The sequence below is a fragment of the Sceloporus occidentalis genome, unplaced genomic scaffold (assembly GCF_023333645.1).
Source record: "Sceloporus occidentalis isolate IW3139 unplaced genomic scaffold, rSceOcc1.0.p SCAF_7, whole genome shotgun sequence".
Taxonomy (NCBI): Eukaryota; Metazoa; Chordata; class Lepidosauria; order Squamata; family Phrynosomatidae; genus Sceloporus; species Sceloporus occidentalis.
In genome coordinates, this window is record NW_028316987.1 from 9,825,491 (window position 1) to 9,842,513 (window position 17,023).

Here is a 17,023-nt window from a genome sequence, read left to right on the forward strand (position 1 = left end):
TTAAGATATCTAGTTTCAAAAGGATCATAATAATTAACAGTATGCCACATGAAGGCCTTATGTATGCTGCCTAGTGAGTGCCAATACAGGCCTACATTATCGTGCCTTGCTCATGCTGCCTGGTCTGTCTGGTCTTGTCTACAGTTTATACTTAAGCACATGGAAATTGAGATTGGTGGGGTGTCATAATGACTCTTCAGGGCATCTGAAGCAAAATTATCATGTATACATAATAATATCCCATCTTGCTGCAATAGTTCCAGTGCCCCTTTCTAGCTCATATAGTCTTTTAGCACTAGATTCAGATGTTTAAAAATGCAGCTATAGAAAACAGGTGGATTTCTTCACATCTGCATTTAGTGCCCATCCAAATAAGTTCACATACTACCCATAGGGAAATTTGTCACCTTTTTCCCATATTTGAACTGAATTTTTAAAAATCAAGTTTTTTTCCTGTCCCAAATATGAAGAAATCTGCAAAGTTTAGCCAGTTCTCCTGAACAAACTAGAGGAGGGGGGGGTGGATGCATCCATTTTACTGGCTATATCCAAAAGGTATAAATATTCAGATAGGGAGAGCAATATCGCACTGTTTGCCATAGAAATGGTAATGATAATGATCTTCTTAGAAAAAGGGAAAAAATGAGGATACCTAGTACTAACATTTTCTATTGTTATTATTAATATATGTTAGGAAATCACTTATATCCCATCTTTTCCTGAAAAATTGATTCAAACACTGACTTAACGGTTACTCAAAGCATGGATGAATCTGTTTCCGTTTCTCCCACACACGTTTTTTTAAATCTAAGTTTAATTTTATCCCAAACATGGCAACTGTGAATTTGACAAACTCTCATTTTAAAAAAAAGTGAACAAAATTTCTCATCCATGCCTCCATGTTAGAACCTAGATAAACCCCATTCTCTGTAGACACCCATTGAGGCTGCTTCACATAGCCAGCCTGGATGTGGCTGGTGCCTTCCTTTTTAGCACTAGATTCAGAAGTTAAAACATGCAGCTATAGAAAACAGGCGGGTTAAAATACTATTATAATATAATTAAAATGCAGAACATATATTAAATACAGTGTTGCAAATTGTTACATCTCATTTATACTGAAACAGCTTGAGGTTTTCAAACTTTACTATCACCGAAGTAATGAGTAGAGTACACGCCTATCCCTTTAAACATGCATGTAACTGATCAGTGTACAGCTTTCATCGCCAGCATGTTTGTCCAACCCTTTCTCAATTACCAGCTGTGTTTCAACTTGCTGTTTGTCTGCAGAAGCAATAAAATGAGAAGTGTAGATAGAATGATTATAAGCAGAGCAAATATCCATCTTCCAGAGTCACACGGGTCCATTACCATCCTGACAGAATGGTGCTTATTGTAAACCATAAGTCTAAAGCTTCTTCAGAAACACGGGGTGCAGCTACACTGCAGAAATAATGCAGTTTGACCTCACTTTAAGTGCTGTAGTTCCATGCTATGGAATTTTGGGATTTGTAGTTTTGCACAGTGTTTAGCCTTCTCTGCCAAAGAGTGCTGGGGTGCCTTTCAAAACTACAAATTCCAGCATTCTGTAGGATGGAGCCATGGCAGTTACAATGGTGTCAAACTGCACTATTTTGCAGTGTAGATGTACCCACAGATCTCAATGTTAACATGGCATCCTCAGTATTCATTGCAAACCTTCAGAGTATGATTCAGCACATGCACCATGTATCATGCTTTAGAACAAAGGTTGCCATCACCTTCAATTTGTACTGCAATTTCCTGGAGTGGCCCTTGATCTGAGCATGTGGCTGAGGGAGTGGAATTTGTCACAGCTCAAGATGCAGACTAAGACAATGATTGTCATCTCTTTTTCTCCTGTGGCCAATTGTTCAACAGGAAGCAACAACTGCAGATGATAGGGGCCCTCTCTCCAGATCAGGAAAGAATCATATGACGTTGTTGGACCAGAACTCACCATTGACTATTTAACATCTAGAAGGCCATGCATGCTGTATCACTGCTCTATGTGTGCATGGAAAACTGGGCCCAGAAAAGAACTGAACGATCAAAAACAGAAGGAATGAGCTGAGCCCAGGAGATCTATGGAAAATGTTATGCACAAAAAAAACCTCCTGGAAGAGCTAGGACCAGTACTGGCTTCCATAGTCATGGGAGATGGAGAAGTACACAAAGTGGCTGGACATACTATAAGGAAGCTAAAATATTGAGGGAGTAGAAAATCATATATACCACAAGTGAAAGTACCCATCTATTATACAAATCTTTCATTTTTAATATACCAGAACAGGAGCAAAGTCATTTGGTGTGCAGATACAGCCTGTTATCAAAACCTGATTTGTAGCACCTACACTTTTCCCATGAGTCAAACCAACAGAGTATATGTTGAAGGATTATGGGAGCTGCAAGCCAATACTTTTAGGGCCACAAGTTGCCATCCCTATTCTAACCCGTGTTCAAGTTGGCCCATCATTACTTGGCAATTCAGAATTGGATCTGATTCCTAGTCCTCATACCTTTGAGCCTGGATCTCAAAAATATGAAATATATTGGCATGGGGAGTTTCTGTTCTGTAGAATAATAGACAGTTACTATATTACTGTTTTGCAATGTGTTAAAAGCACATCTGATCAAGTTCCCAATTTGCTCCATTGCAAAAACTGTGGGGACTGAAAACCCAATAATCCAACACTGTGTACATATCTCTTTATATTCATCTCAGATTTTAAATCAAAAAGAGTATGAAAATGAGCTAAATAAGAGTTATTCGTATAATACATAAACTGTCCTACTTCCATCAATGTTCCATTCCACGGAAGTGTCAATGAACTGACATAAAACACTGAATTATCATTCATTTACAAGGTGAACTATCATGAATGCTATTTGCTTGTGCACAGTAGCACACATCCCAGCAGAAATTGTATTATTGCATAATATAACAATAAGTAAAATTGCATTTAAGACCAAGCTTTTTCAGAATGAACGCATGTAAAGCAGGTAAAGCTCAGTTCCAAGTGCATTTAAAGTCACATCAGCCTACAAGGACCCAAAAAGGAGAAAGCAGTGTTAGGAATGATGGAGCTGTAGTATAAATAATGAATGGATATTTTAGAACTGAGACAATGCCCTGTTGTGCCCCTATTACCTCATCCTCCATTTCTGTGCTGCTGTGGCTGTCTGCACAAGCGTCCTGCTGGGTCACTCAGCATAGCCACTACCACCACAAGTCACTCACTTCTGAGGTGAGAACAGTGATGGTCACATTGCTAGGTGCCTCTTTCTGATCTCAGAGCAAGTAACCCATGGTGGTCACAGCAGATGCATTGGCCAGGGTCAGCAGGATCCCTGTGCAGACAGCCACAGCGGAGGGCTCTCAATTTTCCTGGAAGATCCAGAACAAAAGGTCACTTATTTTTACATTGCTAACATTGTTATAGCCTGCTTCTGGTGTGGAAAATGCCGGGTGTAGTCCAGACTGCCTGTATCAGAACCAGGGTTTGGGCTGTGCATCGTCCAAACAGGATGGCACCAGAATGAGAGGTGGGCCTTTTGGCCTATGCAGACAAAGCCACAGAGGAGCCATGGAAATATCAGTGCTTTGGTTTGGAACAGCAGTTGCAGAGAAATTCTGCACAACAATTAGTAATAAAATAATGATGATCTATATGTGAATTAACTTGCTGTCTTCTGAATCATGGATTGAAGAGAAATTCTTTGGCCTGCAAATACAAATTCCCACATCTTCACATCTCTTAGAACATGCAAAGACAGGCTGTATATCAAATTAACAGTTCAGATTTAACATCAAATACTTTTTTTAATCATCATCCAAGAAGGCTGCAGTTAATAAATCAGGCAAATTGTAATTTTGTGCCAAAGCCTGGCAAGGTATTTGAGATCTGTTTTTCTGCTGGATTTCTTATAAAGAACTCAATAAATACATTCCCAGATGGAAAAACCTAGCATATGTGTTGTTCATACATGTCACCTGCAGCTTTGTTTGGCTTCCTCTTTCAATTGGAAGGGTTATGCCTGCAGGCTTGATACGTTGAAGAGAATGCCATCTAATTCAAGTTAAAAGAAAGGGGAGGCAGAAAGAAAAAAAAGGGAAAGGGCTGCTCATTAAAATTTAAAAGATAAAAAGAAAAGTACACTTGGCTGTATTCCATTTAGTTCCATCCACAATTTTGGCAAAACAAATATCCCTCCAGGATACATATTTCTAAAGAACTGGACCTGGTAACATGGTTTTTTAATCAGGCAAAACAATTATCCTATTATGGCTATTAAGACATTGACTTGGCAACAGATTTCTTTTGCTGGGATCAAGGCGGAAATGATACACCCTTTAACTCTGTATATAAATGTCAAAAGCCCACCAACTCGGCACACTCTTTCTAATTGCCTTGCCTTGCTGGAACAGAACACCCTGTACTTCTTGCTCAAAAACTATGGCTCTGTCAGTCCTTAATTCGGGCTCTTCCAGACAGCTTTCCTCATATAGCATTGGAGGTGGTGGTGGAGGAGGGTCTGTCAGATTATCTAGTGGTGGAGGATTTAGTAGTGGATTTAGTAGTGGTTCCAAATTTGTTGGGGGATACAGTGGAGCAGGTTATGCTGGAGGAAGCCTTGTTGGAGGTGGATTGGGTGGAGGGTTTGGTGGAGGCTCTGGTGGGGGCTTGGGCAGTGGCTTGGGTGGAGGCTTTTCAAGTAGCAGCTTTGCGGGTGGCTTTGGTGGTGGCTATGGAGGTAGCCTTGGTAGTGGTTATGGAGGTGGCTTTGGTGGTGGCATTGGAGGGGGAGATGTTGGTCTCCTTTCTGGGGGTGAGAAGCAGACCATGCAGAATCTCAATGACCGCCTTGCTAACTACTTGGGCAAAGTACACGCTCTTGAAGAGGCAAATACAGAACTTGAACTCAAAATCAAAGAATGGTATGCCAAGTACAGTGTCCCTGACACCACTCGAGACTACAGCAAGTATATGAACATCATTGAAGATCTGCGGGGCAAAGTAAGTAACCCGTCAACTATTGGGATTTGTTGACTGTGATCAACATTCTCCCGAGGTATGACTGGGAGCAAGAACTTTCTGCAATGTGCAATTCAATTATAGGTTTCTCATGCACTACAATATTTAAGAAAATGGTTGTGAAGGTTGTAGGCCTTAATACACTCAAAGCTAGGAGTAATAAGGCTGTTGTCAACCTGGAGAAATTTATACACAAACTGTCACCCTTGGGCATCTGAAAATGAAACTTGCTTTATGGACAGTGCTTTGATCTGTGAATACCTTCAAAGTAAAGTCTTGATCTCTAGCTATATTTCACGGCTCAATAACTGGTCATTTGTATCTCTTGTTAAGTAGAGGCAACAAGCCTGCATTTAAGATTTGACCAAACTAGACTCCATCTGTCAAGGTTAAATTCTACAAAATTATTATGGCTGATATATAATAGGGAAGGAACAAAAAGTAACCATCTGTGATCATACACAGAACTGTAAGAGAACTACTACTTCTTAACTGGCGGAGTTGCTTTTTCTACATTGGAAGATATTTTACAGAGTCAGAACACTGGACATTTTGTCTTTCCAGAGTGGAAGTGGTTCTCCAGGATCCAAAAGTAGATATGTACTCCTCCCTGATCATCTGAGCTAACAAGAACATTAGGGATGCTAGCTGGGGGGATTCTGGGGGGCTGTAGTCCAAAAAAGTAACTTGTCTCATCTCTTATCACAAGCATTGCCTGAAGAGCTCGAATCTTCATTTATCTGAAAACTAAGTGTTCTTCAACTAAGCTATCCACTTAGTTAAGTATAAGAGACTTTATTTTGCAAAAGAGGCTGGACCAAGACATTTTGCTGCCTGAGACAAAACAAGAAATTGTAGTCCATCCCTTACTAGTAAAAATACAACAATAATAAATTAAATAACTGATAATTTGCTGCCTTTTTATGACACTCAAAATTTGATGCCTGAGGAGGCTGCCCCAGCCCCACTCTGCATAACACTGCAGGATTGCATGGCCCACGTTTATGGAGAAATTCTGGATGAGAAAGGTATGGGATTTTTTATGGAGTAGCAGTCTTAAATGTAGATAGCTAAACTGAACGAAGAAAAGGGGGAGATGAAAGGGTTGGAAGAAGGACTGTGCTGATTTAAAGTGTGAGATTTTGGAACACAGACATTTTAATGGTGAAAAGACAGCGTTTGGAAGAAATGCTTCTGGGGCTACAATGTACAGACTCTACCAGCCACCATACCAACTAGCTGTTAAAAGTGTGGACTGTCCAAGCCATTTGGAAAAAGGAATACAATAAAAGACAGCAGAAAAGATCACCTTTCACAAAAAAAAAAAAAAAATTAAAATTAAGAGCAATAAACAGCAACATTTTTTTAAAAAAAACAAAATTTCCATTTTATTTATTCTTTTTAGATGACCACATCTTGGATATTACTATGCTCTCTCTCTCTTGCTCTAGTTCTCTCTAACCTGCAGATGGTTTGGGCTACAACTCCCATCTGCCCCAGCCAGTATGTGTGGCAGTCTGGGGCTTATGGAGGGTGATAGCCCAAAATGTATGGAGGGCAGGTTGCCTATTCTTACCAGAAACCCTACAACAATCAAGATCCCCTCCTAAAAGCTGTACATTTGTGTTTTTTATGTTTTTTAATGTTTTCACTGCTATTAACAATAACTTTTTCTAAGTTTTTGCTTATGTCACTGTGTGTAGTTTTATCTGTATTTGTTTTTATGTTTGTTTCTTTGAGCACCAGTTTTAGGATAAAGGCAGGATATAAATGAATAAATTAGAACAATCGAATGATAGAATCTCACCTTTCATCCTTTCAGAGATTCATCTCTGCTGAACCCTCCTCATCACAAAATTAAAGTAAATTAAAAAAATTTAAAAGCACAGATAAACTAAATATCCTCCACGCACTCACATGTAGCTGACTACCTTATATGAATTCTTCTCCCAGTTTTAGCATATAGCAATAGCATGTAAATTCCTATACTGCTTATCAGTGAACTATCTAAGCGGTTTAAAATTCATCTGCATATTTTATTTTTCCAGTACGATCTGTTGGTGTAAGCGTGCATGTCTTAAAGTGCTTGTGCAGGAGCTAGGCAAGCTGGGAACCAGGCTGTACTCGGCAGATAAAAGTTGTAACACGATGCTTTATATTCTTTGTATGGGGAAATTGGTAGGAATTATACGTCCAAATTGGTAGCATTACCATTGTGCACCTGTCTGGCTCTCTGTGTGCAGAGAACGTACAGTACATCCAGCCATTATTATCTCCCCAGCATATGTGCTGTCCTAGTAGACAAAAGGTCTATACAGCCTGATATAAAGGGTCCAGAGTACCAAAAGGTATATGATTTCTTGATTTCACTGCAGCTATCTTTTTGTTTGATTACAGATACTTAGACAAACCATTGAAAATGCTGGGATCATTTTGCAAATCGACAATGCTCGCTTAGCTGCTGATGATTTCAAACTCAAGTAAGTACCAAATCTCTGGTGAGAAAGGATGAAAAGTGAAGATGCCCAAGTTCTCTCTTCTTTGTTCTCAGCTTCTCCCACAGGGTTTTAGCCTGGGCAGGAAGAGATGGGATCGGCTGATCACTGTCCTTCTTGAACTCAAGGTGGACCTGTAGTGGTGCGTTATTCTTTAGTGTCAAAATATACTGTACCCATCATTCTTAACATTAACTTTCAAGGTATGAAAATGAACTCTTCCTGCACCAGAATGTGGTGAATGATATCAATGGCCTGAGGAGAGTCTTGGATGACTTAACCATGCATAGGTCTGACCTAGAGCTGCAGATCGAAAGCCTAAATGAGGAGCTTGCTTACCTCAAGAAGAACCATGAGGAGGTAAGACAACACAAGGTGGAACTGTTCATTCTAATCTTTGCTGTGGTGCAAAATTTGCTAATATTAGATGCTAGACTCAGGTCTTAATCAGGAGCTGAAAAAATAGCGATGGTAGCTGAGGAATCCTGAGATTTGTGAGAATTCTGGGAGTTGCACTCTGTACCAAAGTAGCCCTCAAACTAGGAGCTGACCTTCCTCAACAGCATCATTATACCCTGGAAGCAAAGACATGCACACAGATCACTTGTCATTGACTTGTTATGTGAGGCAGATGAGTGTGTAAAGGGAAGTAAGAAGGTGCTCACCTGTAGGAAAGATGGCATCATATTTTAAAATTATATATTTAAAACACTAAAGATATTAGCTTGAATGAAGTCTGAAAGGTGGTATTTAAATCATTTGGGTGAGCTGAAAGTAAGTGTGTGTGTGTGTGTGTGTGTGTGTACGCGCGCGTGCATGTCCGCACTATGCTCATATACAATTTATAAGAGAAATTAAGATAAGATTCTCAGGATACTTCCAGATGAACAGCTTTTAGCACTATCAGTCAAAAAAGGCAACGAGTTTTTGTTTCCCTCCTTAATCCCAGCTGTGCCTACCATCTAGTGGCCAAATAGAAGCATGCCAAGACTGCTTTAAAACTGAACTGAAAAAAATCCAGCCACAGTTGTAAAGGCACTGAGCTGGCCTTGAACTGCAACTTGGTGAGAAAGTATGCACATGCATCTCTCTCAAGTCCCCTTTATAACTGTATATACTCAAGTATACATTGACCTCGAGGTCAGGTTTTAGGGCCAAAATTATGGATTTTGCCATGACCCGCGGATAGGTCGAGGGTATAACTTGGAGGCTCCTTCAGTGTGTGTATGTGTGCATATCGCAAGAGAAATTCTGATTGAGGCTTTTCTTCATCGTTTCAGCTTTTGTTTCAGCCAGATGCATGGGCGAGGGGGGACTCTTAAACAAACAGTAATATCAGTCAATCACCCAGGACTCTTTCTGCTTGGCTCTTTCTTACTAAACTCCTCTCCACACTGCATGGGGAAATCTGAAAGAGCTGCTATCACGTTTCTATAGTCAACCTAGGATTTTGGAGTCAATTTTTGGGCATAAATTTTTAGACTTATAGACAAGTATATTCTATCAGTGCTTTGTCCCTTAAAGTCATTTTTTACTTATGGCAACCCTAAAATGAACCAGTGTAGGGCAGTGGTTTGAATGCTGGACTATGACCCTAGAGCCCAGGGTTTGAATCCCCACTTGGCCATGGAAAGAAGCTGGGTGACTTTGCGAAAGTCAAACTCTCTCAACTTTAGATGAACCCTCTCTGAACAAATCATGCTAAGAAAACCCATGATAGGTGTGCCTTAGCATTGCCATAAGCCAGAAACAACTTGAAGGCACACAACAACAAACCCTAAAGTGGGGTTTTCTTGGAAATTTCATTCAGCTGGGGGTTGCCATTGCCTTCCTCTGAGGCAGAGAGATTATCACTTGTCAAAGGTCATCCCGTGTGTTTCCATGGTATCCTGAAGTCCTTGGTCAACATTCAAACTACTGCACCACACTGGTTCCTATCTCATCCAATACTTGTTTTAATTTTCCCCATAAAAATGCACTGCATTTATTTGGTTTATCATAATCCCCATACTCCTACATCTTTCAGCCTTTAAGACAAAATTTTTGAAATAAATATGAGAACAACCCTACATGTAGTTACGTGTGTAGTTACCCATCTATGAATGTCATTATGCCACCAAATTAAATACTTCCTTTTGAAGAGATCTTTACATTCAGGAAAATTGTTAGATTGCTGGATGGTCACTTGGGAGATCCTGGTTCAAATACCCACTAAGCCATCAAAGTTATCAGACAGTCTCAAACCAGCTGCTGATTTGCAGAGGGACCCATCTCACAGGGTTGGTGGGAGAATCCAATTGAGGAGAAGAGCTATGTATGATACCTTAAGTACATTGGAGGAAATGTAAGATAAAATATACCTAATACATCAAATAAGTTGGCTACAAGCTGTAGCCAAGAACCATGCACCCCTCTCAGGTTACAACTTAGTTACAGTTCCCAAAAATAATTTTTTAAAAGGGAAGAGACCATGAGAAAGAAACTTTTTTAAAAAATCAGGTATGGCTCTCATTCATGTCAATGGCACACACTCTTAACTCTCCTATTCTTTTGTGGACTGTTCCAGTTTTGTGTTCTGGTTCCTCCTGCATGCAGACACTGATCTATTTGGCTTCCCCTACTGCAGGAACTAAAGAGCTTCCGAGGAGCATCTAGTGGGGATGTCAATGTTGAAATGGATGCTGCTCCAGGAGTTGACTTGACTAAATTGCTGAATGAAATGAGATCCCAGTATGAGTCACTTGCAGAGAAGAATCGTCAAGAGGCAGAAGATCGATTCAACCAACAGGCAAGAAATGTCTCTATCCCACCCACACTCTGAGCCCTAAGAAATGTTCCAATTCTTCAACCCGTTAAACAAAGGGTGCAGAAAGAACGTCTTTGGGGTCATATGCAGGCACCAAGGCTGCTTTTGTAGCCCATGGCATTTCTATACCCCTCACACCAACCTTTCATGAGTCAGAAAATGGGGAGGGTGAGTTGTTTCACCTTTTAAACCAGTTGCAGGGGAATTCTGCACAGTTTAATGTCAGAAAATACCTGTTTTTAAAAGCCAAAGTGTATTTCCACCCACTTCCAAATTGTTGGGATTTTTTCCCATTGGGGGAATATTTTTGGCAGTTCATGTGGCACCAGAGTGTCTGGGGCAGAAACTGATCCCCTTACCTTATCACTATTACTCAGCTCTTTAATAAATGTTTCTCATCTTTGGTTATCATACCTAAGGTTGGAGCTCTGAGGCAAGAGATTTCTGCTAATGTGGATCAGCTAAGCTCAAGCAAGAGTGAAATTACAGAGCTGAGACGTACCCTGCAAGGGCTCGAACTGGAACTTCAGGCCCAACTTGCCATGGTAGGTATAACATCATCAAACCAGCTTGAGTTCTTCAAAATGGCGGTGCTGAAGATGTGCCATTTAGCCTGATCTCACCATGAATTATGTCAAAAGGAACAAACTGATTGCCATTAACATTTTAAAGATGGTGAGTGAGTTGGCCATTTTTCATACTAGCTCATCAGATCAACTAGCACATCTTCAGTTTATTGTAGTCCTGATTTGAGCACATTCTGAGCCATTGTACAGAGATGATGAGGAAACCTCTGACATATCTAAGGTAGATGTAGGGTTGCCAGAGTGAAAATGAGAGAATGCTGAAATTTCTCTTTCTTCACAACCTTTAAAGACATTTCCAATTTTCAATTTTGCAACCTTATGTAAGAAAGATTCAAAAAAGGAATCACGAAGTTCACCAGAAAAATTATGTACTTGCAGCGCAAAGAGTGACTATTATTTGCTATTTGACGTTTTTAATTTGTTGCCTGTTTTATTGAACTCTTTCCTGTATTGTTATGTATTATTTATATGTATTATGCTATTATTTCTTAGATTGTACACCATGGGCAGGTTTACTCTTATCTATTTTATTGGTTGTATGTACAGCGCTGTGCAAATCTACAGCGCTATATAAATAAAACATAATAATAATAATAATAATAATAATAATAATAATTGGGAAAGGAACCCCAAAAGTTATTTTCAAAAGTTATTGAAAAGCTATTGAAGGGGGACAAAGCAAGGAGGAAAGAAGCAAAAGCAAAACCTTAAGAGGTTACAAGCAGACTATAATAGCAATTAATTTTAATTACTATTAATTAATAATAGTAATGAATTTTAAACATGCAGCAGCAAGCACTTTAATGTGTTTCTCTGGCCAGAATAAATACACCACCATTTAATTAATTGCTCAGCAACTGGAAAAATAATAGTAATTATTATTATCTTTATTTATTTATTTATTTATTATCCACCTCTCCGAAGGCTCAAGATGGGATACAACATAGATTAAAATGTATCAAACTATTTAAAAACATAAGTTAATGAAAATGAATCACTTCTGGGCCTTTTGACTAAGATCAAGTGTAGTAAAAATATACGTTGAAACACATAAACTAGGACATCTTAAAATCATGCAACATAAAAATTTAAATATATCAATTTTAAATTTTAAATCAACTGGACAGGCCTGTCAAAAGAGATAGGACTTTAACACTATTTGAAATTCAGACAACATATTCAGCTATCAAAACACTCTCGGACGGTCATTTCACAGTCTAAGAAGGGCCGACGAAAAGGTCTTCTGGGTGATGGTTGCCAGTCTAGTTTTGGCTGGTTGAAGTAAATGTCCCCCAGAGGACCTGAGGGTATGCGGTTTATTATACAGGAGGGGATGATCCTGTAGGTAACCTGGACCCAAACCATGTAGGTCTTTAAAAATAATAAGCAAAACTTTGAGCGTTGCTTGGAAACTAACTGGCAACCAGCGGAGAGATTTTAATATTGGTGTGATATGCTAACTTTGAGATGTACCAGCAATCAATCTGGCTGCTGTATTTTGAACTAATTAATGTTTCCAAACGTGTTACAAAGATAGCTCAATGTACAGCAGGTTGCAAAAGTTGAGTCTTGAGGTTACCAGCACATGCAGTAACTATTTGAATGGTTTGTTCAAATAGTTTAAATAGTATTTGAGGTAGTGTCTTTCATGGCTGTAGTAGTGGGATCATGGTTGGAGAGGGAGAGCAGATCTAGACCAGGGATGGAAGATCAATTCTGGCTCTCCCATGGCACCTTTGTTTGGTAACTTCTTGTATTTTCAAGCTACATTTTCATAGTAATATTTCGCAAAAACAAACAACACCTTCCTAAGTTCCTAGCTCCTTTTATATTTAATAAATGTTACAATAATTTTTTTCTACTCCCTCCTTACAGAAACAATCCCTTGAAGGCACTTTGTCAGAAACAGAACGGAACTACTGTGATCAGCTCAACCAAATTCAGGGTCAGATAGCTGGCATAGAGGAACAGCTTTTCCAACTCCGGTCTGAAATGGAGACCCAGAATTCAGAGTACCAGCAGCTTTTAGGGATCAAGACACGTCTGGAGCAAGAGATTGAGACCTACCGCCGCCTACTGGATGGAGAAGGGGGGTAAGGAAGACATGCCTTGTAGTAGGAAGAAAGCACATCCTCATATCAGAAACAGTAACAAGCAGTGTTTTAGCATTGTATTGTTAAGTCATGAAATTTCACAGACTAGAGTGTATCAATATTTGCTCAGGGCTATAACTGACAATTGAACTGGTCCAAGTGGACTATCAACAGTTACTTTTTATGCTTGACCATTATAATTTTGTTACCTTTCTAAACTATTCACTGAAAAGCAAAGTATTGCATAGTGCAGGATATTACCCAGCTATGTATATATTTCTCTTTTACAGTAGCTTTGGAGTTTCTTATGGATCTACAAGCTATAGTTCTATGGGATCAGGAAGCTCTGGCACAGGTAATTGTAAACACACATATCCATTAGAAATATTAAGTCAAAGATTTGGCTGATGATTCTCTCTTAATGCATCAAAGTGCTTCTTTCTTTCCACCTCTTAGCTCCTTCCTTCCAAAATTCCCTTGCCTTCCCAGTAGCTTTTAAGAATGGTATACTCTCTCTTTTCTGTTCTTCCTTTCTTCCTGATGCATCTTTTTCTTCAACTTTGTGTGCCCTACTCAGAACTGTGTGGGCATTCTCTGTGTGGGTCCATCATTATGCATAAATAATAGGAATTTTAAGACTGCATTTACACTGCAGAATTAATGCATAAATAATAGGAAATTAAGAATTAACCCATTACCCACAATTAGAATGCACCTACACTGCAGAATTAATGCATGTTGACACCACAATAGCTCAATGCTATGGAATTCTGGGATTTGTAGTTCTGTGAGATATTTAGCCTTCTGTATCAGTGCTACAACAAACGAAAAATCCCAAGATAGTTTTACATTATTTTAATTCATTTCTTTAGAGGGTGGCTTCATGGAGTGTTTTGCCATTTAGGACATTTTAGTAATTTTAATTGATTAATTTAAAAACAATGTGTTACTAATGATAAACAGGACAAATTAATTTTATAATACCTCATCCAATTATCAATGTTATTGACTTAATTTTCAAATCATCATTAGTGCATTATTTAGCTGTATTATTTTAGCTGTATTTCTCGGGATCCTATCAACACGCCCATCCCATTCCATAGCCACATTGGAATGAAATACTGTTTTTAAGTCTTCTGTAATGAAAATCAATGTATATTTGGATATGCATTTTCCTGAAAGCTGCTGCTGCTGCTGCTGCTTCTGCTGCTGTTTTTGCATGCCATTTCCCTATTCTTTGCATTTTTATATGTTTCCCTCTCGATCTAAGCGTGTTTGTGCACATATTCATATTATTCATTTTAATTGTGTATCATGGTCCTTGGGCAAATCACAAACTATCGGCCTCAGGGGATGGCAACAGCAAACCCTCTTTGAAGAAACTTGCCAAGGAAATCCTGTGATGGATTCAACGTAGGATTGCCCTAAGTCAGAAACAACTTAAAGGCACACAACAACAACAACAACAACAACAACAACAATAGCAATAGGGGGATGCCGTATGTCTCCCCAAGCATCCTTACCTCAGGACTCATATTTTCTAGCTCAAAATTATGCCACTCACCCAAGGTTAAGATTTCTGGAAGAATAAAATTTAACTTAATGTTAAACTGTGTGCTTTTCAAAAGCAACTAACATGTAAACCTTTTGGAAATTCATTCTCAACACTGCAATAGTGCTGGCATATTTTCTTTTTGACATACTTTCTTTTCATGAGTCTAACTCAGGGCCTCAACATACTTTTTTTTCATGAGTCCAACTGGACAAAATGGCAGCAAAAATTCAGCTCCTGCCAAAATTCTAAATGGAGTGGGGAGATTTAAAGTGTAGTAAGCTTGTGCATTGTTTATTTGCTGTTGTTCCTTGTCTTGCCCCATGGGGAGAGGTAGGTAAGAAATAAATACAGTGGGCCCTTGTTATCCACTGGGGTTTTGTTCCAGGAACCCCCGTGGATAACAAAATCCATGGATGCTCAAGTTCCATTGAATATAATGGAAAAGGAAAATGGTGTCTCTAATATAAAATAGAAAATTAAGGTTTGCTATTTAGAATGTATGCTTTTATTGAATATTTTCAAGCCATGGATTCTTTAATCTGTGGATAAAATCTGTGGCTAAGGAGAGCCGACTGTATCATCATCATCATCATCATCATCATCATCATCATCATCATCATATTTTTTTCTCCACCTATTTTTTCCAGAGACCCCCTAGAAGAAAAACAGCATTGGAAAAGCTATTTAGGGGAGAGAAATGAGTGGGGATCAGCTGCCACCCTCCTGCTGGACTTTAAATAATTCTCACCCACCTGCATTATAAGGAATTGGCAGCAATTGCAGATCTGCTACCATTCTATCCTGTCACAAGCTTAAGCCTCTCTCTTGGATGTCTAATTATAGCCTGCTTCTGTTTTTTGTTTTATTTTATTTTTAAAGCATAAGATACACTAACAGAAGACATGTCAGAAATCTATTTTGAACACTTATGTGACTACATTTTAACTTTGTTTTCATTTCCAGATTCTAAAAAAACCAGAAAGATTAAGACAGTTGTGGAAGAAATTGTCGACGGCAGAGTCGTTTCATCCCAGGTCAAATCAGTTGAGGAGAAGCAAGCGACATAAATGCCAGAAGGTCACCAATGACCTTTACTTTTAATACATGTCCCAGCTGGGAAGCAAAAGAAGACAACGCTTTCAAGAATTATGCAGAAAAACAGTTTATCTCTTTTTAAAAAATTCTTTAAGTTCCTCCCCTCTGCTCACCTTTCTTTAAGCATTCTCCAGAAGTGCATCCCAAAATTCTGATTTCTTTTCAATAAACCTTTTCACTATTTGCATATTAGAAATATTTAATTGTAATTTTCCAAATTTCTCCCATTGCAGTTACCAATAGCAAAAGGGAGGATCATTTTAACAGGGTGAGTTTATTTTTGGGTAATGAACACATTTAAATATAGAGTTTCTCCACATTTTAGCCTTTCAAACGGACAGAAACCTTACGCAGCAATAATTATGACTAAGGTATCATCAAATGCCTACTAATCCATTGTACTCTATGACTATAAGAAAGAGAAAGGAGTCAGTGAGGATTCAAATGCAGGGGATGTTGAACACCGAGTATATCCCCTGGTAATACTCTAACAAACCTGTTTGTGCAATCACAAGCACTCCAACAGCCTTGTTTACGCAACCATACATGCCAATCACATCTGCTATTTCTCAAGTCTAAATTAACCCCAACAAATCTCTAACACAAAATATTATGTACACAAAGAACAGCAGTTGTGCAAGATCTTGTACTACTCATATTGTTACAATAGGCCATCAATGTACCTACTCAGCTCAGTCATCCAGATAGGACATATATGTTGACATATCCTCTCCATAAACAAGAACAAAGCAGCTACTGTGTCATCAGAAATATCCAGGTCTCTAAAAAGAGTCCATTAAAAATTACAGCATAATTCACACAATGACATCATGAAATGAAACGGAAAGTTTGCTTGTCCTGACACACTCATGGATTCCCAGCACAGACCAGTGAAGGAACTTGTGGGTCATGTTTTTTGTGGCATTTGGAAGCAACAAACATCACTAAAAGTCACAGCTTCACTCATCACAAAAGAAATATATAATTGCTTACTTAACAGGTTGTCTATTATTGTGGCACCAGAGTTTTCTGACAGAGAAGGCTAAATGTCTCACAAAACTACAGTTCCCAGAATCCCCTAGCATTGAGCCAGGGCAGTTAAAGCGGTCTCAAACTGGATTACTTCTGTAGTGTGTTTTGGACCTAAGACCACAGTAAAAGCCCCCTATTCCCACCCCAGTCTAAATTCATTTTCCCAATGAACAAAGGTCACAAGATTGTACAATCAGCCTTTCTTATACACGCATTTCTTATACATGGATTCAAGCATCCACAGTTTGAAAATGTTCCAAAAAAGTATAAATTTCAAATATCAAACCTTGATTTTCCATTTTTATA

General features: G+C 38.8%; 1 pseudogene; it reads left to right on the forward strand.

Annotated features, from left to right (window-relative positions):
• The first annotated feature begins 4,475 nt into the window (after positions 1-4,475).
• LOC149309151 (keratin, type I cytoskeletal 12-like) lies at positions 4,476-15,657 on the forward strand (annotated as a pseudogene).
• Positions 15,658-17,023: the final 1,366 nt, after the last annotated feature.